Below are 21,628 nucleotides of genomic sequence, written 5' to 3' on the forward strand. Positions count from 1 at the left end.
CTTAGAAGGCCATATGTATGTGTGTGTATATAGATGCATATATATATATATATATATATATATATATATATATATATCATGTTCCCTTGCTGGAGAGGCTTGGTGGCTAGTCTTTGTGCTTCCCGCTCAAGGTTGAGGCTGAGCGAGGTCAGGCGGCATTGTCTCCATACCTGCCCCAATGCCTCGTAGAACCTTAGTGCTCGTGACTCCGTTTCTCTTGGTGGATACTTCACAAGTGGGCTTGGCCTCGGCCCGTGGGACATCCTCGGACCGCTTAGCGAACTTGGGAAGTCAAGGGCTCAAAACATGGAGTTTGTTACCTATTTCACACCTGTGTGCTTTCTCATGCTTATGCCACAGGGGGACTGTGCAGCCAGCCTTGTGAATGCCCTTCCCTGGGGTCAGTGGGCACACTGTGGCCAGGGGCATGCTGGACCACACTGGGCAGGAGTCAGTGGACGGCCTTAGTTTGGCCAACAGTGTGCCAGGCCACCACAGTATAGACTCTGAACTAGTGTTATGAAACAGGAGGCTTGAAAGCACCACCACCCAAAGTACGTTTCCAAACACGAACAAAAACAGTGTTGCAGCAGCTGTCCTAACCTCAAAGGTGGAAAGCTTCCCAGTATGCATTTTTAGCACACATCGCCATGTGGCAAGAACAGGAGATGGAGACAGAGAGAGGAGGAGGGGGAGGAGTAGCCTGTTTCTTTGGGCCTGTGTGCTAAAAAAAAAAAAAAAAAAAAAAACCAAACAAACAAAAAACTGCTTCCGGATGGGATCCCAAAGAGATTTGTGTTTGCACTTTGGTTGTCTTGACAACAGTTAGAGACTTCTGCTACTTCCTTAGCAGCTGAGTGAGTAAAGTGCAGCTGAGGACTTCCCTGCTTCTGGTGAGGATCTCTCCGTGGCCTTTGCTAGTGTCTGTGTGGTGTCTCACACAGAGAGCACGCACACACCCACGACCTCGTGAGAAGTCTGGGTGTCGGGAATGCAGATTTGTACAGGGCTTGGACAACATAGAGCCCTGTGACTCTGAGGCCATCAGGACCCACTGTGGACAGGCTTCTCCCATGTCAGAGCACAGCCGTCAGAGCTGTGTGACATTGAAGGGTGCCGCCCTGAGAAGTAGTGAGTTCCCCGGTTCCGAAATCGGAAACTTGCATGAGTCTGTTGGGAGTTACTGGGAATTAATGCATAGGACCAGAGGTTAGACAAGGCAACCATCTCAGCATGTTTTCTGTTTCACAAAACACTCAAGGCTGGACACTTTGGGAAACAAAGAAGATCTGGCTTATTGTTCTGGTGGTGGTGGAGTCCTCAGATCTGGGTGGTGGCCCTCTGACTGCACCAAATGCTGGTGGAAAGAATGGGGGTTAGAAATTGAAAATGGTAGCTGTGGTATGCAGCGGGAGAGAGGCCATATTGGGAATTGAGCCTCCCATGGTCCCCCCATCTTTCTCTCCTATCAAAGCCTTATGGTAAGAGATTGCTCACATCCTTTCCAATCAGAGAGAGCGTCTAGATTCCTGTTCTCCAGCTTTCCTTATATCTCACTTAACTCCCACTGTCTCCCACTGCCCTGTGTGACAGTTGTAGCACCGCACCTCAGTGTGGGCTGTAGGTACCACTTTCTGTGCACACAGCTGCACAGTCCTTGCTGCCTAGCGAGTGACTTCTCGACCTTGGATGGGGCCAGAACTTACCTCACCTACTCCCTCAAGTACAGCTAGCGCAGCACTTTGCAGTGATTGTCTCTTTAAAAGGAATCCAAAAAAACCTCTAATCTGTATGCGCCTATAAAATGGAAAAGAGAAAAGAAAAGGAACATAAACACAAAAAATAAATACTTCTTATCCTCTAATAGAATGATCAGGGCATAAGAAGAACCTCTTTAAGGCTAAAGCCTGGTTTGGTGGCACAATCCTTTAATCCCAACACAGGAGGCAGAGGCAGGTTGATCTCTGTGAATTTGAGGCTAGCCTGGTCTTCATAGTGAATTCCAGGACAGCCAAGGCTATGAAGAGATACTTTGTCAGAAACAAAACAAAACAAACAGAAAAGCTACACCAAAATCCGGATTCTGTAGTCTAGCATCTGGAACTCACTCGTGATCTTCTGGGCTCCAAAAGGCTTGGGCAATTCTGCTTCTCCAGCTCTGCCATCCGCATAATAAGTAGCTTGTTTCATAGGCTTATGTTGGCTCCACATAAAACCCTCTGCTGTTTCCCTGATCCTGGCAGCACCAATATCCTGAGTCTCCACTGCATCTGAGGCTGTGCCTTACTTAGGGTTTCTATTACTGTGATAAAATACGATGGCTAAAAGGAACTTGGGGAGGAAAGGGTTTATTTCATCTTAAAACTCCAGATCATGCTACTTCACTGAGGAAGTCAGGGCAGGAACCTGGAAGCAGAAACTGATGCAGAGGCCAGAGAAGAGTCTTGCTTACTGGTTTGTCCTTCTTGCCTTGCTCAGACTGCTTCCTTATATCTCACCAGAACCATCTGCCCAGCGGTGGCTTGGGTGAGCTAGGCTCTCCAACGTCAATTACTAGTCAAGGCATTATCCCACAAACTCGCCTATAGGCCGGTCTTAGGGAGACATTTTCTCAGCTGAAAGTTCCTCTTCCCAAATGACTCTAGCTTACGTCAAGTTGACAGAAAACTAGCCAGCACAGCTGACCCTCTGTCAGCTTGACACATAAGTGCATCACTATTCAACTAGAACCTTTTCTTTCTTATTTGTTTCCAAGATGGCATGTTAATATTCCTATCACAATATAAAACATAAAATCTTTTATTTATCTATCTATCTATCTATCTATCTATCTATTTATTTATTTATTTATTTATTTATTTTTGCTTTGTTTTTCCAGGCAGGGTTTCTCTGTGTAGCCTTGGCTGTCCTGGACTGCTTTATAGACCAGGCTGGCCTCGAACTCACAGAGATCCACCTGCCTCTGCCTCCCTGAGTGCTGGAATTAAAAGTGTGCACCACCACACTCTGCTGTGGGCTCCTATGAAATAAAAAATAAGTTACAAAAGTTACAAGCTTCCTCACAGTCTCCAAGAGGGATGAATAATGGCATCTATAAGCAAGTCAGAACAAACCCCACATCCAACAGTGGGGTCCAGCAATGCTCAATGCTAGACATCTAGGAAGCGCTTGTGTTCTTCTGGCCTCCAAAGGGCTCCGTTCCCCAGCCCTGCCGCTGATAGCACACACTCCACAGCTACTGCTTGGTGGTCATCCCCGGATACTGCTCCAGCTCCGGCATCCATCTTTGACGGCAAAGGACATTCATGTACCAAATCCCAGTCCAACCTCCCACATAGTTACAGCTGCAGCCATAGCGTCAAACACATGGTCCATGCTCAGGTATTTCCAGCGGTCCCTACAGGTGTTTAAAAACATCCAAGATCAGTCCAGCGCGGTGGTGCACGCCTGTATTCTCAGCACTCGGGGAGGCAGAGGCAGGCGGATCTCTGTGAGTTCGAGGCCAACCTGGTCTACAGAGTAAGTCCAGGACAGCCAAGGCTACGCAGAGAAATCCTGTCTCAAAAAACAAAAAAATCTAAGACCAAGTCAGAGCAATTTTAATGTTGTGGCTCATTAGTCAGTTTTTGTGTAAAAAAAAAAAAAAGCTTCTCTCCCCTACCAGCACAAGACATATTTATCTTGAGACAGGGTCTCTCTGTCTCTCTACATAGCCCTGGCTGTACTGGAATTCAGTATGTACATGTGACACCATGCTAGCACTTTTGCAGAATCCGGGCTGTGTGTCTTGTATAAAGTGTCAACAGCTGGATCTGTCTGATCAGTTCTACAGTGCTCCCTGTTTGGGTGAGATTTAACACACACGATGCTGCCTGGCCTTAGTATTCTGTGATCATGCATGGTACAATATCAAAACACTTGTATAGTTACTTCTATGGCATTCATTAATATATATATTCCTTGGCTTCACGTGCTAGACAGTGGTGTGTCTGAACAAAATAGACCAAAGAATTGGGCCATGTGGAGTTGTATTCGCCAATACTCTAATGTAGTACATCTCAACTGTCCTGATGCAGTGACCCCTTAATACGGCTCCTCATGTTGGGGTGGCCCTCTGACCATTATTTTCATTGCTACTTCACAACCATAGTTTTGCTACCGATATGAACTGTAATATAAATATCTATGTTTTCTGATGGTCTCAGGCGACCCAGAGGGGTCGAGGTCCACAGGTTGAGACCTGCTGCTTTAGGGGACCAGCAACAATAGAACGACTATAAATCAAAAGAGGAATTATTAGATTGGGTTACGTGATGTGGTTCCGAATAGTCCAACGACTGTCTCACGCTGGGAAGGGCGAGAACACGGTAGTCCTCCGTCAGCAGTCCCCATCTGATCATGGTGGCACATGTCTTTAATTCCAGCACTTGGGAGGTAGAGGTAGGCAGATCCCTGTGAGTTCAAGGCCACCCTGTGTGTACATCTGGAGTTCCAGCACGGCCAGGGCTATGCAGAGAGACCCTGTCTCCTGGAGGGTTCCTGGAGAGATTTGGGTCTCAGTTCCTGTTAGAAACCTAAAGAACCTGTTTCTAATATCAGTAAAGGAATCAGCAGTGGAAACAACTGAGTGGCTGAGCTCGCCAGTGAGGACGAGGGAGCAAAGAAGGAAAAGCCTTCTTCACCTCGGCTGCCGCCAGAACGTGCCGCCTAGAGTTATTGGGGGATCATCCTACATCAATTAAGGCAGTGAAGACGGAACCCCACAGACATGCCTAATGAAAGCTTCTGAAGTGATTCTAGGTTGTGTCGGGTTGACAAAGAGTTAACCGCCACGGAGGCATCCATTTTATTGAGAAAGAGGGAAAAATTAATTACAGGTTCAGTATCATTTGCCTAAAATGCTTGGGGACAAAGTAGTTCCTATTTTGGTGTTTTTTCAGATTTTGAAATATTTACACAGCCCCTCCTTTCCTTCCTTCTTTTGTTCCTTATCTTCTTCTTGTGTCCAAGAGTGAGAGTGAGGGTGGAGGTCAGAAGATAACTTTCACGAGTTGCTTCTCGGCATCCACCGTGAGTTCCAGGGATTGAGTTTAGGTCATCAGGCTTGAGCAGCAAGTGCTCTCACCTTGACGAGCCCTCGTGTCGGTTTGAATGAAAATGGCCCCCCTAGGCCCATAGGGAGTGGCACTATTAGGAGCTGTGGCCTTGTTGGAACAGGTGTGGCTTTGTTGGAGGAGGCGCATCACTAGGGAATGGACTTTGAGCTCTCAGGTGATCAAGGCAGGCCCAGTGTCTCACTCTCTTCCTGCTGCCTGCCAATCCAGCATCATGTCTGCCTGTTTACGGCCAGGGCCTCCTGCGGCGGTGTGTTAATGGGCTGAACATCTGAACCTGTAAACCAGCCCCAACTAAATGTTCTTCTTTGTAAGAGTTGCCTTGGTCATGGTGTCTCCTCATAGCAATAGAACTCTGACTAAGACAGCCCTCTTGCTGGCCCTGCATGGACTTTTCTGATTGATCATCTTTAATCCAAACTTCTGAAATCTGAGACACTTCAAGATCTGAAACCTTCAGAGTGTCATCAGAGTGTCAGAAAGTTTGAGATATTTGGACCATTTCATCTTAAAATTTTTTTTGGATTGGGGCGCTCCAGCTGTTTGTGGTCTGTTCAAATTTGATATGTGTTACTTGGCAAAACAGGTGAACTGGGTGATTAAAGCAGGAACCCAAAGAGCCCTGGGAAAGTGGGAGAAGGTGTTGGGGGTTGGGTGCTTCTGTTTCTGTTAGGGACCAGTGTGGAAGAGTCGGTCTGTATGGCCGCTGAGCTGCCAAGAGATCCCTTGGTCCATGACCACAACTGCCCTTCTCAGTGTTAAACTTGGGAAAGGGAAGAAAGAAAAGGAAAGTGGGATTTAGCATCTAGTAACTGAATGGAAGGTTTCTCTTCAGAGCGTATAAATCTTTCACCTTTTACTAAAGATTTCTGTGGAGAGGAACAATTCTGAGTCTTAAACCAATTTTTTGAGGTCTTGTCTTAGCAAGGCTAATAAAGTTGTTTACAAAAAAAAAAAAAAAAAGAATTGTATTCTGTGATTTTACTGATTTCTGTGCCTGTGGTCCCGTGAGCCTGCTGGTCTTCTCTGGTGGCTTGGATGTGATTTTTTTTTTTAAAGATTTATTTACTTTATTTTATGTGAATGGCTGTTTTGCTGTGTGCAATATGTGTGCACTGCATGTTTACGCCTGGTGTGATGGATCCTCTGAACCGGAGTTACAGACAGTTGTGAGCTGCCGTATGGGTGCTGGGAATTGAAACTGGGTCCTCTGAAGGAGCAGCCAGTGCTTGTAACTGCTGAGCCGTCTCTCCAGCCCAGGTGCGACTGCTTTTATTTGACCTGGACCGTAGCTTCTCCCGTCCTTCCATTTCCCCCAGAGGTGGGTGGGAGACTTGAGGTTTCAGAAAATCGAGGCCTGCAGAATGGCCGACTGAAGACAAACAAGGCGTGTCATGCACACTTCCGTTGTGGTAGTGACTAAGTACTTGAGAGAAACAAGCCAAGGCAGGATTTATTTTGTCACCTGTCTCCAGGCCTGCAATGAGGTGGGGGGCATCGTGGCCGAAAGGGTGTTGAGTGAGCCAAGCTGCTACCTCAGAATGGACGCACAGTAGAGAGAGGCAGGTACAGAGGGAGGTGTGCGACAAAAGGAAGTCCCCAGAGGCCCCCTGCTGAGAAAAATGGGTGATGTGGTAAAGTGAACGCAAAGGGGTAAATTGGGGTCAGATTACCTTGGGTTTTGAGTTTCTGCCTTTGTGTGGTGTTGTGGACGTTTGTGGTTTCCGGCTTGCTTTTGTTATAATCTCATGTAGGGGATGTTAGTTGGTCCACACTTGTTAATTGTCTCATTCGGAGCAGGGTCTTTGCCAGCTGGAATTAGTTGAATTCTGAGGACTGTGAGGGGTATAAATATGACAGAGGAAGGAGGCAGCTTGGAGGAGATGGGTGAGGACTGCTTGCTGCTCTTGCTGGCTTGCTGGCTTGCTGGTTACCTGGACTTCTGGATTTCCTCATGATGGATATTGGTTTTGCTCCAAAAGAATACGAAGACTCTACCCAGCTGAAAGAAGTGAAGAGGGCTGTGTCCCCTTTCCCTTACAACCTTCTTTTTCTCCTGCCTGGGGTTCAGGGGTCGGGAAGGGAGGTATACACTTTAAGGAACTCCTAAATAAAGTAGCATTTGAAAAACCAGCACCTACAGTGTGGTGCCATCAAGAGGTTTGTTATCAAGAGGACAAAGGCTTTCGGTGGTGACAGCAGAAATGCTCTCATCTGTGCAGGCCTTGCTGGGTCCCTGTTCCATGGATGGACCATTCTAAACACTCAAAACAGGGTCTAGGAAAGATAGACACCCATGGATGGGATCTCAGGGTTAGGTAGGTTTGTGTGTAAGCTCTTCTGTTTCCTGGGTGCTTTTTCTTTCCCTCCCACAGTCCCTCCCTCTCTTCCTCTTCTCCTCCTCCCTCACTCCCTTTCTCCTTCTTCATTAGTAAATTGAACCAAGAGCCTTTTACATGAGCTCTACCACTGAGCTACATCGCCAACTCCAGTCTTGTGAAAAAGATACAGAATTCCATCCTGGGTTTTCTAGGTTGTCATCTTTCTATCCAGCCTGTTTACACTGGCATATAAAGAGGAGAAGTAGAGTTAATATGGAAATCCCCCTCAGGTCCCTCCTGTCCCGCCAACCCCCCAGCACAGATCAAGTGAGGCTCTGGCAGGTGCCACAGGTACTGACTGAGTGCCTGCCCTGAACCATTCCACAGATGACAAAAGGTATCATGATCTCTGCCTCACAGAGCTGACAGCCTAGGAGACAGAATGCCAACTGGGGCTGCTGGAGAAAAAGGGGGCAAGGAAAGGCCTTCAAAGGTGGCCTTAGGGAGGTGGGGGTGTGGTCTTAGTAGCCAGTAGCAGGTTTGCAGCCAGATTTGGAGCTCGTGTGTGTGTGTGTGTGTGTGTGTGTGTGTGTGTGAGAGCATTTCCTTGGAATCAGGTCGGAAAACTGTTGAAACTTTTCGTACTGAGCAGTGACACCGTTGGGCTCATCTTTTATGAGGGTCATCTCAGTTGTCTAGTGTGGGGTGACCCACCAGAGTTTGCCAAGAGTCTGGGAGGTGACCGTGACTTCCAAACCTGCCAGCCAGGCAGGCACCCTCCCACTCCAGCTGAGCTTTGAAAGGGAAGATGAGGAGTGTCTTGGGTAGACTGAGGAGTGTGAGCAAATTAAATCTTGACATGGGCACACGGGATGGCCGAGGCACCCGGACCTGGGAATGCGGCCCCAGCGGGGCAACGTCACCCCTTGTGCCGGGAACTGATGTTAGTGGCATGTCACCGGAGCTCAGCCCACCCTCAGCCACCACGCTGCTCCTCACCAGGCCTCACCTTCGAGTGACTGCTAAAGTGTACTCTTGGTATCTGTGCCCATTTTCACAATCAAGTCGTCAGCGTTTACCCCGGGCTCCACGCTTTTCCTTTTAAGGAAGTCAAGAACTGACAGGGTCAGGTAAATCCTGCTCTGACTGTGTGGCTGGGCTGCGGGATAGCGAATGCATGTACCCTCTGACTGGGGCCTGCGGACCGGCCAGGCTGTGCATGGTGCACAGGGTGGGGGGCGTGGGGGATGGGGGGGATGCAGAGGGATGCGGAGGGATGCGCTGAGCATGGCGAGGTATGTATCAGGCCAGGGAGCGGGTGCAGGTTCTCAGACAGAGCAGTGACACAGCTTAACTCCTCTTTTAGGAGGGTCGTCTCTGCAGTCATGTTTAGGGCCCACCAGAAGCCATCCTGTGGGCGTGGACCCTGGTTGTGCCCCATCACCACTTTTCCTGGTATTGTATGCATGGACAGCCTTTAGCCCCCTCGATGTACAGGTTGGTCTCCGAGGGCTTTGAATGAACAGGGTCTCCCGACTGACTGCCGTATAACCTCCCTGCTCAGGGAGCCCGTCAGCCATGTGTGTTACGTGGAGCTGGCTGTGTCCTTTGTCAAAGGTGAGGTGGCAAAATAAGGCAAAGAGCGCGTCAGGCTCTGTCCATGAGAATCATTTTCATCAGATGGAAATAATTTAAAGATGTTCCAAAGGAATTCATTTCTATAAGAAACTATTAATAAGTATGACATCAATTTTAAGAAGTCCTCTTAAGAGACAAACTGGATTATTTTTATGTCCTACCGCATAGGCTGTTCCCAATAAGAGGACTCAAGGCATCATAATGTACACTGAAACTAATGTTAGTTTTAAGAATTTATTTATTTTTATTTCATGTGCATTGGTGTTTTTGCCTCCATGTATGTCTAAGGGTCACAGATCCTGGAGTTAGAGACAGTCGTGAGCTGCCATGTGGGTGCTGGGAACTGAACCCAGGTCCTCTGGAAGAGCAGTTAATGCTCTTTAACCGCTGAGCCACCTCTCCAGCCCTAATTTTAATGTCTTTATAACCAAAATGTCAATATTTTAGCAGTAGACCTGTGACGCCATGTAATGCACTGCTTGTCACGTGACTGGTGTTGATGTGGGTCACACGTGGCTTACTCCAGGGCTTTGCTTTTGACTCTCAGTGTAGCTCTGTGTCACCTCATATGCACATCTTATTCATGATTATATACATAGAGTTTATATATAACCCATGATATATGATGTGAATATAACCATGATTACATACGTATATACGTACACACATGTACACAATTATACACATGCTACCCACATACTATGTGTGTTAACTTTGTCCACGATTTCGTCCTATACAGAGGCATCTGTGGGTGAAGCAGGCCCGGTGGCCTAAGCAGGAGGATAGCAAATTCAAGGTCTGATTGAACTGGGAAGTAAGTTCAGAACCAGACTGAGCAACTTGGACCCAAAATGATCTCAAAATGAGAAGTGATACAAGAGGCTTGGGGGTGTAGCTCAGTGGTGGAGCACATGCCTCCGGTGTGTGTCACCCTGCTGGGGTTAATCCCCAGTACTTCCCTCATCCCCCCAAAGTCACTGGGTGAAAGAAAACCAGCAATTATAAGCTGGCAAGCATGATAGTAGCCTGTTGTGTCTCTCACACGGGTCTTGGCAGTCCTGGATTCAGAGGAATCACACACAACCTCGGGCTGAAGCCAGACGTCTCTCCCACCCATAGAAACACTGGAGAAGGTAATTAAGGAGGATGTCAGTGTACATCCTAAATGAGCTTGTAATTGTTGCAGACCATGGAAAAAAAGTAATGTCCCCATGGCCACTCGGGTTCTGCGGTGAGAGTTTGGGGGACCTGCTGCATAACAACTTGGGGTCCCGTGGGCCGAGTGAGCTAAGATGGGCCGTTCTGACTTACAGCTTCTGTGTGCAGAGCGACACAATCTTATTTTACTTTATTTTTTGTCACTTACATCCCTGCCATCCAGGCTGGATTAGCGGATCAGGCATCTTTTTTTCTTATAACATTTTTCCACCCAGGCCATCAGAGCTGTATGTTGCATGGCTCCTTCCGAAAAACGTGTTCTGAGAACCGGGTGGATGGCAGCTAAGTGGCTTCTGTGTCCTGCCTCCCAGATCCCAGGGTGCCGTTCCACTTCTGCTCACCATCATTAAGGCCAGTCTAGAAACGAAGCAGGAAAATTAGACTCACATCCCTGGATGGAAAAACAGCAAGAACTTGTGCTCTGTGGTCATATTAAAAAAAAAAAAAAAGCCATAGTCAGTGAATATAGTCTTGGAGGCCCGGAACTCATCCTCTTGCCTCAAACTTGCAAGTGCCTGGGTTGTGGGCATGTACTCCACACGTGGTGGCCATGTTTGATCTCTCCTGACTAGATGCTTTATGTACCAAACAACAGGGCATTATGGAGGCAATTTCTGTTATCATATCCATCTTACCGAGGGGAAACTGCAACTGCGTTATACACACAAGGACTTTCCACTAATAAACGATGCTTAAGCTGGGGCGGTGGTGCAGAGGCGGGCAGATCTTTGAGCCCGAGTCCGGCCTGGTCAGTGGGGTGGGACCCGTCAGATCCACAAGTGCCCTGGTCTGCCGTTGAAGCGGTGTGCAGTTTAGCTGCCAGTGTGGCCAGTGGGAGTCGGCTGAGCCTGGGGGATGGAAAGACTGGCACCCAGGGCCCAGCAAACAGCGCTTCCGGGGGACTCAGCTTCCGGGTCTATAAAACTCGGACACTTTGCGCGGGTAACCCTGCTGCCCCGGTTCTTTCTCTTCTCTATGACAAATGCCTGGCAGAAGCAGTGTGTGAGGGGGGCGGGGCCTCCCTGCCAGGTGACAGGGCTCAGTCGGTGGGGAAAGCATGGTGACTGGAGTGGCTGGTCACATCTCAGGAACAAGCAGAGGCAACTGACTGGTAGCTGCTCAAGCCCAGTCCTCTGGGCCCTGCTCTGTCGGCCTGGCCTTAACTCAAAAGGTAAGGGATTCTGCAGCCTCCCTAAACAGTGCCACTAGCCAGGGTACCATGTGTTAGCATATGAACCTCTAACAGGGGCACCTTGCCTGGCATGTGTCCTTCAAAAATGTTTCCAACCAGCTTCTTCCCCAAGACCATTTTACAGTCTTAGTGACCTTAAGGCTTAAAAGATTTTAAATGTATCCTTTCCACAAGAGGACTCCTAATGGAGACATTTTCTTTAACATACTTTGTTCTAGGGCCTGACAAGAGTAGCTTCTGGTTGAGTATCTGGATACAGCAGGGCTTCATGATTTTCCGTCAGCTGACCAAATCTATGACATATTCTTTACGTTTTTTAGGTTGAAGTCCCTGAGAACAGCAACGTGCACAGATTAAGTTGAACCCACAACAATCTTACACAAATGTAACCCATGTATGTAGAAACTTGGAGAGACTGTTGGGGGGGGTGAGAAGGGGTGGCACGTGCCTTTAATCCCATCGCTCAGAGCAGCAGAGGCAGGTGGGTCTCTGAGTTCTAGGCCAGCCTGGTCTACAGGGTGAGTTCCAGGATGGCCAAGGCTGCACAGAGAAACCCTGTCTCGAAAAAAACAAAAACAATGAGAAAAAAAGAAAAGAGACTGGTTTTTAACAGCTAGCTCCTCATTTTTCCCTTCCAGCCATTCCCTTTCACAAAAGAGTAACCCCCACCCTACCTAGAAATGTTATTTTTTTCTTGTTTTAAAGTTGCACTGTATGTATATTGTAGCTCTTCATTATTTTTAAGGATCTGTCCTAGTGATGCTTTCGTAGAAGTTGGAAGGACGGGACTCCTAGGCTGCCCTTAGCAGATGGAACTGGGCAGGCTGCAGCCCTTTGTCCTGCAGCGGCCTCTGCCCCTGCCCTCTTGCCCTAGTGCTATGCAGATCATATTTCCAGAGTCTGCTGGGATGTGGCTACCACTGTAGTATCTTAGGAGTCTTTAAAAACCAGTCAGTTAGGGGGCTGGAGAGATGGCTCAGCAGTTAAGAGCCCGTGCTGCTCTTGCAGAGGGTCTGAGGTTGGTTCAGCTGTGCCAGCACCCACACCACCGGTGTGCGTGGCAACCACCGCTGATGTCAGCAGCAGGCAACCTGATGCCACTGGTCTCTGTGGGCACTTGTACTCTGGGCACACACCCACACCCAGCCACACAACTAGAAATAAGACAGATCAGTGAATTAAAATGAGGAACCACCATCACTGTTTATAACAGCTTCTAAATTGCTTTTCAAGAGTGCTCAAAACAGTTCTGTCAAGTACCGAAAGCATCTCCTGGATTTTTGAGGCAGACTATCACTGCGTAGCCCACGCTGACCTAAAACCTTCCATCATCTTCTGCCTCAGCCTCCCGAGAGCGGGGATTGCAGGTGTGTGGTACTGCACAAGGCTCATGTTCCTTTTGTTAAATGAAAGTCACCGGGAAAGCCAGTCTCCACCCCAGCTAGCTACTGAGGTGTAATTAACAAAGAAAAGCGCTGCATACTTAAGGTTTGCCCAGTGACGATTTGATATATGCCACCACTGAGGGGATTTCTGTTCCATCGCCAGACCGGTACTGCTTTTCATGCATTTCAGGTAAAACAAACAAACAAACAAAAAAAAACCCTGGTGGGAATCATTCCGAACAATCAGACATTTGTGCAGATTCACCCCTGCATGCCATCTGTGAAATTAATTAAGATCAACTGTGAAAACATCGAGTCAGTCTTTCTTGAGGTTGTTTTTCATGCATATTTGAACAGAAATGGTGTTAAAAGGCACAAACTAAGAAGCAGCAGGCACCTTCCCTGCTGCTCCTTTGCCATTTCATTGCTTCTCTAACTAGTGTCTGTGGTTTCTATCTACATGATTTCTGCCTTTCGCCCGTCAAGTTTACCGGGAATGTCTGTCTTTGGCAGCAGGCATAGCTCTGTTAAACTTCATGGTTCAGAAGTTGCTTGTGGTGATATTCTAGCACAGTAGTCCTGTAAAGCAAATCTTTGTACCTGAATGAGTCTTTTGTTTTTTTCCTTCCAAATTCAGGGTCTTACTGTGTAGCTCTAGCTGTCCTGTAACTCACTATGTAGGCCAGGCTGGCAGAGATCCACCCAGCTTTTGTAACTGGATCTTTTCCTGTTTGTTTGTTTTCAAGACAGGGTTTTGTAGGCGCTAGTTTTTCAAATGCTACTTTATTTGGGGGTTCCTTAAAACCTATACTTCCCTTCCAATGCCTTAACCCCGGATAAGGGAAAAAGAAGGTTGGAAGAGAAAAGGGATGTAGACCTTATGGCTGGACAGGGTCTCTTTTGGGACAATTGCAATCTCAGTTATCAGGAAATCCAGCAGTCCAGGTAACCAGCAAATCAGCAAACGTGGCAAACAGTTCTCTGTCTTCCTTCTCCAAGCCTTCATGCCTTCTTCTTCTGGGCTATCATATTTGTACCCCTCAAAGTCCCCAGAATTCAACTAACTATAGCTGGCAAAGACCATGCCTACATGAGGCAATTATCAGCTGTGGATAAACTAAAATCATGTTTGTGATTATAGCAAAAATGTGTTTACATAATATAACTGAGTTTTTAAAGAAACCACAATTTCCATTACAGAGTTTCTCTGTGTGTACCTGACTGTCATGGAACTGGCTCGGTAGACCAAGCTGGCCTCCAACTCAGAGATCTACCTACTTCTGCATCCTGAGTGCTGTGCATCACCACTGCGCAGTTTATACCTATATAATTTTTTAAAAAGATTTATTTACTTATTATGTATACAATGTTCTGCCTACATGTCAGAAGAGGGCACCAGATCTCATTATAGCTGGTTGGGAACCACTATATGGTTGCTGGGAATTGAAATCAGGACCTCTGGAAGAGCAGCCAGTGTTCTGAACCTCTGAGCCATCTTGCCAGCCCCTTTATGCTTACATCTGAACGGACATGTATGAACTGTATTTGTAGCATGATTTCTAGAAACAGAGCATCCCATTTAAAAATCATGTTTTGAAAGATATTGCAAAAGCAACCATTAAATATGCCAGTTGACACTCCCCATAAGTCTCTAAGACAATGATTTTCTGTACTTTTACCAATATGGCATATTATTAGACTTTAAAAGTGTTTATAATATAATATGTATTTTTCATATGCCCATTGAGCTGTGTTTTCTGCTGTCCTCTGTGATAATCTACAATATATATTTGGTCTTTCTGCATGGAATTTCATGCAGTGACTGGTGGTTGGCAGCTTCTAGATGGCTTCAGGATAGAAACTGATTGTCCAGAAGGGCTGAAGCTCCACCCCCACCTTCCACGAGAGCAGCAGAACTGAACTTTTAAGCTGACCACCAGTGACTTAATCAATTACACCTTCGTGATGAAAGCTGCTACCAAAATCCCAAAACAGCACAGGGCTCATGGCATCCGGAGGGTCCCCAGGAAAAAGTCTCGAAATTCCAATCCCTTTTTCTCATTTCTCACCCGTTACCTCTCATGTGTACCTTATAATAAACCAGTCAACATGTTTCCCTGAGTCCTGTGAAGTACTTAAGAAAATTAATCGAAGCTGGGTAAGAGGTTGTGGGACCTTGGCTTATAGCTGTCCAGTCAGAAGTACAGGTTTAAAACAACAAACAAACGCAACCCCAACATAACCTAGGACAGTCTCGGAGACTGACCTTCAACTTGTGGGATCTCTGTGACAGACCCGGATCGGATGCTCAGTTCCCGTGCTCTGCAGTACTTGGAAACCCCACATACCTGTACCATAAGTGTGTTGAGAGGGCACTGCAGGCGAGACTGAGTCTGGGCTGCTTTTTTTCCTCTCTACCCACCTACTGAGTTCACATCACTTACCTGTACTGTATATTTTTTCTTACTAATTTATAAGCTATTTTTTCTGTATTTAGAAACCAAATACTGTCATTTATATTGCATAGAAATTATTGCTATTAGTTTATTATTAAGTATTTAAAAATATGCCATTATTTAGAAGACTTTATTGAGTTAGATATACCAAATATTTTTCCTTTGTTTGGTTTAGTTATTGTTGTTGTTTGATTTTTTTTTCTCCTGTCTTTCAAGACAGTGTTTCTCTGTGTAGTCCTGTCTGTCCTGCAATTTGTTTTGTAGACCAAGCTGGCCTTGAACATACAGATCCAACTGCCTCTGCCTTAAAGGCATGTGACAACACACCTGGCTTCAGAGATGCCAGTACTTTTCCTGGGTGTTTTGCATGTTCATTACAAAGTCTTCATGTATTCTACCATAAAAAGTTTTTCCAGCACTGGAGAGAGGGCCCAGTGGTTAGCAGCACTGGCTGCTCTTCCAGAGGATCCAGGTTCAATTCTGAGCATCTGCTTGGCAGCTCACAACTGCCCGTAACTCCAGTTCCAGGGAATCGGATGCCCTCTTCTGACCTATATGTATGTGGTGCGTACATACAATCCAGATAAAATCCTCATAAAATAAAAATTGAATCAAGATTAAGCTGGGCATGACTGTGCACACCTCTAGTCCCAGCACTCCAGAGGCAGAGGCAGGCAGATCTCTGTGAGTTCAAGGCTAGCCTGGCCTACATAGTGAGTTTCAGGACAGCCAGGGATGTTATGCAGAGAAACCCTGTCTCCAGAAAAAATTAAATTAATTTTTTTTCTATATTAGATAATACTTTCATATTGGGTTTTTTTTTTTTTTTTTTTTTTTTTTTTACATTTTAAAACTTAGTTGATTTTGAAAATTTTAAGGTAAAAAAAATCAGAAAGGCAATTATCTCTTTAGCCTTTTTTTTTCTCCTAGTTCAAATGCCTAGCTAGCTGAATTAACACATATTGATTAGTTAATCTCATGTTCTGATCTGACAGGGTGCCTTTCTCCTTGTAAGTTCTCCTGCATATGTGGATTTACTTACGGATTTTGCACTGAACTGTTAAAAATTTACTTATTTCTGACTTTAAAAAAATGCAGTGTCATTACCCTGGTTACATTTTCTTCACATGTGCCTCCTGTTTGCACACGTTGTACAAAAGGAAGTAAACCATTTTGGGTGCTGGATACGCAAAAGGGCATGTGTCTGTGTAATAACTGTGTTGTAGTTATCATCCTATGGCTTTTCGAGCGCTACAGGTAAGAAGACCTGGCAGGCCCATTCTGAACAACACAGACGACATCTGTCCCTCCGTGTCCCGTGTGGGTGCAGCCAGTGTGCAGCTGTAGGCCGGAAGAAGAACTTGTGAATGCTTTATGAAAATAGTGTTTTTCGGGGCTGGAGAGATGGCTCAGTGGTTAAGAGCACTGGCTGCTCTTCCAAAGGACCCAGGTTCAATTCCCAGCACCCACATGGCAGCTCACAGCTGTCTGTAACTCCATTTCCAAGGGATTGGACACTTTCACACAATGCACATAAAATAAAATTAAATAAATTAAAAAAAAAAAAGACTTAGAAGAAAATAGTGTCTTTCTTAATTGCTCACCCCAGACTGAACGGGCTAGTCTTAAGTCTCTCGTTTCGTTACCTGAGAGACCCAGCACTGCACAGAGCGCTTTGAACTTCGGTTGGGAAACGTGCTTACAGAATGAAAGGAACTAGAAACAGCCTGACTCCCGTTTCCTGGTAACCAGCACCCTCCACCCGAAGGGTAGGTGAAACGACACACGGATGACACATGGATGACGTGCAACGGTTTGGTGCTGGTGTGTTTTGTGTCTAAGATGCCCCGGGAGGTGGTACTGCTGCTCCTCAGCTGCGTCTTAGGGAAGAAGAGGTTTCCTTCACGCCTGTGAGCTGTTAATGAGCTGCGAGGAGACGTGGCTAGAATCTGAGAGCTCTGCTTGACCTCAGCGGAAATGAGGTCAGAGCCACAGGGAGGTGGATGTGCGTCAGTCCCTGACCCGTGTGCTGGTACCTGCTGGTTCCCACCGAAGCAGCTCAGCTGGCTCTTTTCTCTCTGGGCAGGTTAGCCACCAGGCACCGTCAGGTCGTCCCAAACGCTTTCTTTCTCTGAATCTTTCTTTCATTTGAGAAAGAAAATCGGCAAAGAATAGTTTGTTCCCTCTATTGGGACACCCGATGAAGGATTTAACTACTGCAAGGTCATACAGCAGTTCTCTGCTTTTTATGTGTCCGCGCCGGGCTGGCTGGTAACCGGGGTGACTGGTGACTGTCTCAGGGTTGCCCTTCGTGAAGTTTCTCGTGCAGTGGTGTCTGTGGGGGGCATGTGGGGACCTTTCTGAGCAGTCTTAAGCTTGTATCTCTCTGTATCAGGGACTGAACCCAGGGTTTTGCACAAGACAGAGAAGCGTCCTGTCTCTCATCTATCCCAGCTGTGTTCACATGTACGTCCTCAATTTAATTTGCAGCATAGTGTCCTTGTATAACTTAGGTTGGCCTCAGACTTGGTGATCTCCTGTGGCAGCCCCTGAGTAGCCAGAATTGCATGTGTGCACCGTCAGGCCAGGTAGAGTTTGTGTTTTAAATCTGTGGTGACAAGCTCCCTCCCCCTAACATGATATGGTTTTAAACGAAGCAAGTTTTAAAATAGGCACATCACATTCATAAAGAATGCCCCTTTTCTCTGTAGATGCTCCTCAGAGTATGACGGGAAGGTCGTCCCCAAAACCCACCGTAATGGGTGCAAATATCATTGTCAAAAAAAGCAGGTGCCAGTCTCCTAGAGAAGATGTGCCCAGTCTAGGGTACAGTAAGAGGGTCCTCATCTCAAGGCCCTCCCCTCTGGAATTCCTTCCTTCCTTCCTTCCTTTCTTTTTTATCTATCTATCTATCTATCTATCTATCTATCTATCTATCTATCTATCTATCGTTTTTGAGACAGGGTTTCATGAAGCCCAGGCTGGCCCTGAACTGTGTATCTGAGGATGACTTTGAATTTCAAATCCTCCCATCTTGACTTCCTGAATGCCAGGTGAAAGGCAGAGAGTGCCAACATGCCTGGAGTCTGTGGTCCTGTGGCTTAAACCCAGAGCCTTGTGTATGTTAGTCAGCACCGAGTTACATCTGCGCCAATCCCAGAAATGGTTTCCTAATGAACTCTAATGCTGCTTTATCAAGCAAGTAATAAGTAAAAGGAAATATCCTAGATGAGTAGGTAGCTCCTTGCATTTTGCCAAGGCTCCTCACTCCCACAGCCCCTGGCACCCCACTCCTCCCCGCCTCTGCCCCAGAAGCCAGAACATGAGCTGTCAGGCTGTGGGGCTTGCCATGTCCTGTCCCCAGACCTGTCCCGTTTGTCAGCATTGGCAGGGGCTCCAGAGGCCCAGGCTCTCGTGATGAATTGCTCAGCCTAGAATTCTGCATCTTTCTTCTTCCTTCCTTCTTTCCTTCCTTCCTTCCTTCCTTCCTTCCTTCCTTCCTTCCTTCCTTCCTTCCTGTCTTTCTTTCTTTTTTATTTTAATTTTAACTTTTTTTTGAGACAGGGTTTCTCTGTGTAACTGCGGCTGTCCTGGACTGGCTTTGTAGACCAGGCTGGCCTCAAACTCAGAGATCCACTCTGCCTCTGCCTCCCTGAGTGCTGGGATTCCAGGTGTGTGCCACCACCCCTGGCAAGAATTCCACATTTTACTCTCTTTGTGGAGTGTCAACGGAAATCTCAAATTCAGCTCCATCTTCCCAAAGGTGGGTGTGGACAGCACTCCGGGACCACCGGGGCTGCTGCCCACCATAGTCTTGTTTCTTTGCTCTGTGACTGACTCCTGCATCCTGAATCCTGAGGCACACACTCCCCCACCCTCTTCGGCAGCTCACCTCTCTGTCAGTTTGTCTTCAAGCCTGAGCCTGTCCTTCTCTATGGACAGGGGGCCTCCATGTTGTAGTTTTCAGTGTTCCTCTGGAGAAATAAGGCCACTGAACTTGAAGCAATGACTCCTTGAAAGAATAAACTAGAAAAGATGCAAAAGCATACTCTGGAGGGGTGGGTGGGGGAATAAAGTGAAGTCGATATTGAAAATTATATAAATGAAAGCGAATTCCCGAGTGGGTTCAGGGTGTAGCGGTAGAGGTCTGCTCAATATGTTCAAGACCCCATGTTCCAGCTCCACCACCACCATCACCATCATCATCAACAACAACAACAACAGAAGTCTGTTTTGAATACTCCTGTTGACAAAGCTAACTTGGCTGGCATGTGAATTTTGCTGGCAAGATTTTAATTCTGACTGAAAAGAGCACAGAGGGAAGGGCGTGTTGTTGGCTGGGAGCGGATGGGTGGTGTAGCCAGGTTAGTGCGCACGGTGAACCAGCACACTGGGGCCTTGAGGCAGCTGTGAAGCCCACTCCTCACGTGCACGCACCACATAGCCGCCCCTGCATTGTCGTAGCCGCAGAAGGGGAATGTGGGGCGGGCTCGCTGCTCTTTCCGTTAAAGAAACTTACTTTAGCCTGGGAAGGAGGCCCTGGCTGTTGTCTCTTATCCAGAACAACTGTGAAGCGAAGGCTCCCTCCCTGACTGGTTCCCGGAGCCACACAGAGCGCCTGGGAAGCCTTGGAGAGGACACTCCTTCCGTCCCACTCACCCCAGCTTGACCCGAGCGACCAGGCTGGTGAAGTGCCACATCTGCTTGGCACTGCCCTTCACGGCTGTGCGACAATGGTGAAGGCATTAATACTCACTTCAGAGGGAGGCAGATCTGGCCCTTCTGACCAGAAGCTAAAAAGACCAAACCCCTCTTTTGCACCTGTGATTGAGCATATGATCAGAGGACGTGGATGTGCCCTAGAAGCAGCACACCTCCCCTCCCCCACACCTGAGATGAGCTGAGATGGAGGAGGGTGCATTTTTATGGGGTAGGCGGTGACCAGTGGGTGGGGCCCAGGGATTGTATATTGGGCAGACTTCCGGGACAACCTGATATTGTGGTCTGATTTTTGCCTATGACCATGGTTCTTTTGGGTAGCCCATGGTGCCAATTCCCTGAGTATCTTGTGAGAACCTCTCTCTTTTGCTCCTGAGGTGCTGGGGGCTGAGCTCAGAGCCTTACACCTGCTGGGCAAATTCTCCACATTGATCCATACTCCAGCCCCATGTCACCCATCCTCACTCCCTTACTGTGTCTCAGTTTTGTCTCCTGTGACAAAAGCAACTTAAGGAAGAAAGGATTTGCTCGGCTCCTAATTTCAGCTTACAGTCTTCACTGCAGGGAAGTCAATGCAGCAGAAAGTCGAACCAGCTTGGTCACATGACATCCACAGTCAAGGGCAATAGATGAATGTATATGTTCTCTCGTGCTCAACTCACTTTCTCTCAGTCTTACCTCAAGTCAAAGATCTGGCCCCACTCAAGTGAGTGAGCCTTCCTCAATGATACAGTCAAGCGAACCCCTGACAGGCTTGCCCTAAAGGCTCATGTCCCAGAGTGTTCCAGACTGTCAGATGGAGCTCACCCTGTGTTTACATTCTGCCTTTGCAGAAGGCTCTTTGAGAGGGAAACTCCCCAACAGTGTGAGTGAACGAAGGCCCAGGGTCATCCTATGACAGAAGCATGTCTAAAGGTCTAGATGCATGCCAGGAGAGGTGACGCACACCTGTAATCCCTGGGAGGCAGAGGTGGGCAGATCTCTGTGAGTTCGAGGCCAGCCTGGTCTACAAAGTGAGTCCAGGACAAGCAGGGATACATAGAAAAACTGTGTTAAAGGTCTAGCTGCACCGTGTCACAGTGTGCCTTGGCCTGACTGCCAGCCTCTGACAGGCCAGCCCACCCACACTAATGAAGTCAAACAGGCCCGGGCCTCTGCGGTGAAGGCTACGGTGCTTCTTGTCTTTAGAAGCTGTGTTGCTGTGCCAGTGAGCTGCTTTTTGAGCAGGTCTCCTGTTGATCAGAAGGTTTTCGTCTAGAAATGCTGTGCACACTGTTATTTTCTCTAAGCCTCATTCTTTCTTAAAAAAGAAAAAAGATTTATTTATTACTTACACAGTGTCCTGCCTGCAGGTCAGAAGAGGGCATGAGATCTCATTATAGGTGGTTATGAGCCACCCTGTGGTTGCTGGGAATTGAACTCAGGACCTTTGGAAGAGCAGCCAGTGCTCTTAATCTCTGAGCCATTCCTCTAACCTAAGCCTGTTTCTTTTTAAAAAGGTAAAGTTTCCCCATGCTTTACCATCTTGCTATAAGGACACAGCTTGTTCCTTGCCAATAGGAAAATGTCTTCTCCTGATTGTCCA

The 21,628-nt window shown here is 47.2% G+C and overlaps 1 protein-coding gene and 1 pseudogene across 1 annotated transcript in view; both read left to right on the top strand.

Annotated features, from left to right (window-relative positions):
- Positions 1-21,628, top strand: part of Rab31 (RAB31, member RAS oncogene family) — a 109,945-nt gene that overhangs the window by 2,280 nt on the left and 86,037 nt on the right. The gene's annotated exons all lie outside the window — the stretch shown is intronic.
- Positions 5,935-6,045, top strand: LOC132648169 (U5 spliceosomal RNA; annotated as a pseudogene).

The sequence above is a fragment of the Meriones unguiculatus genome, chromosome 15 (genome assembly GCF_030254825.1).
Source record: "Meriones unguiculatus strain TT.TT164.6M chromosome 15, Bangor_MerUng_6.1, whole genome shotgun sequence".
Taxonomy (NCBI): Eukaryota; Metazoa; Chordata; class Mammalia; order Rodentia; family Muridae; genus Meriones; species Meriones unguiculatus.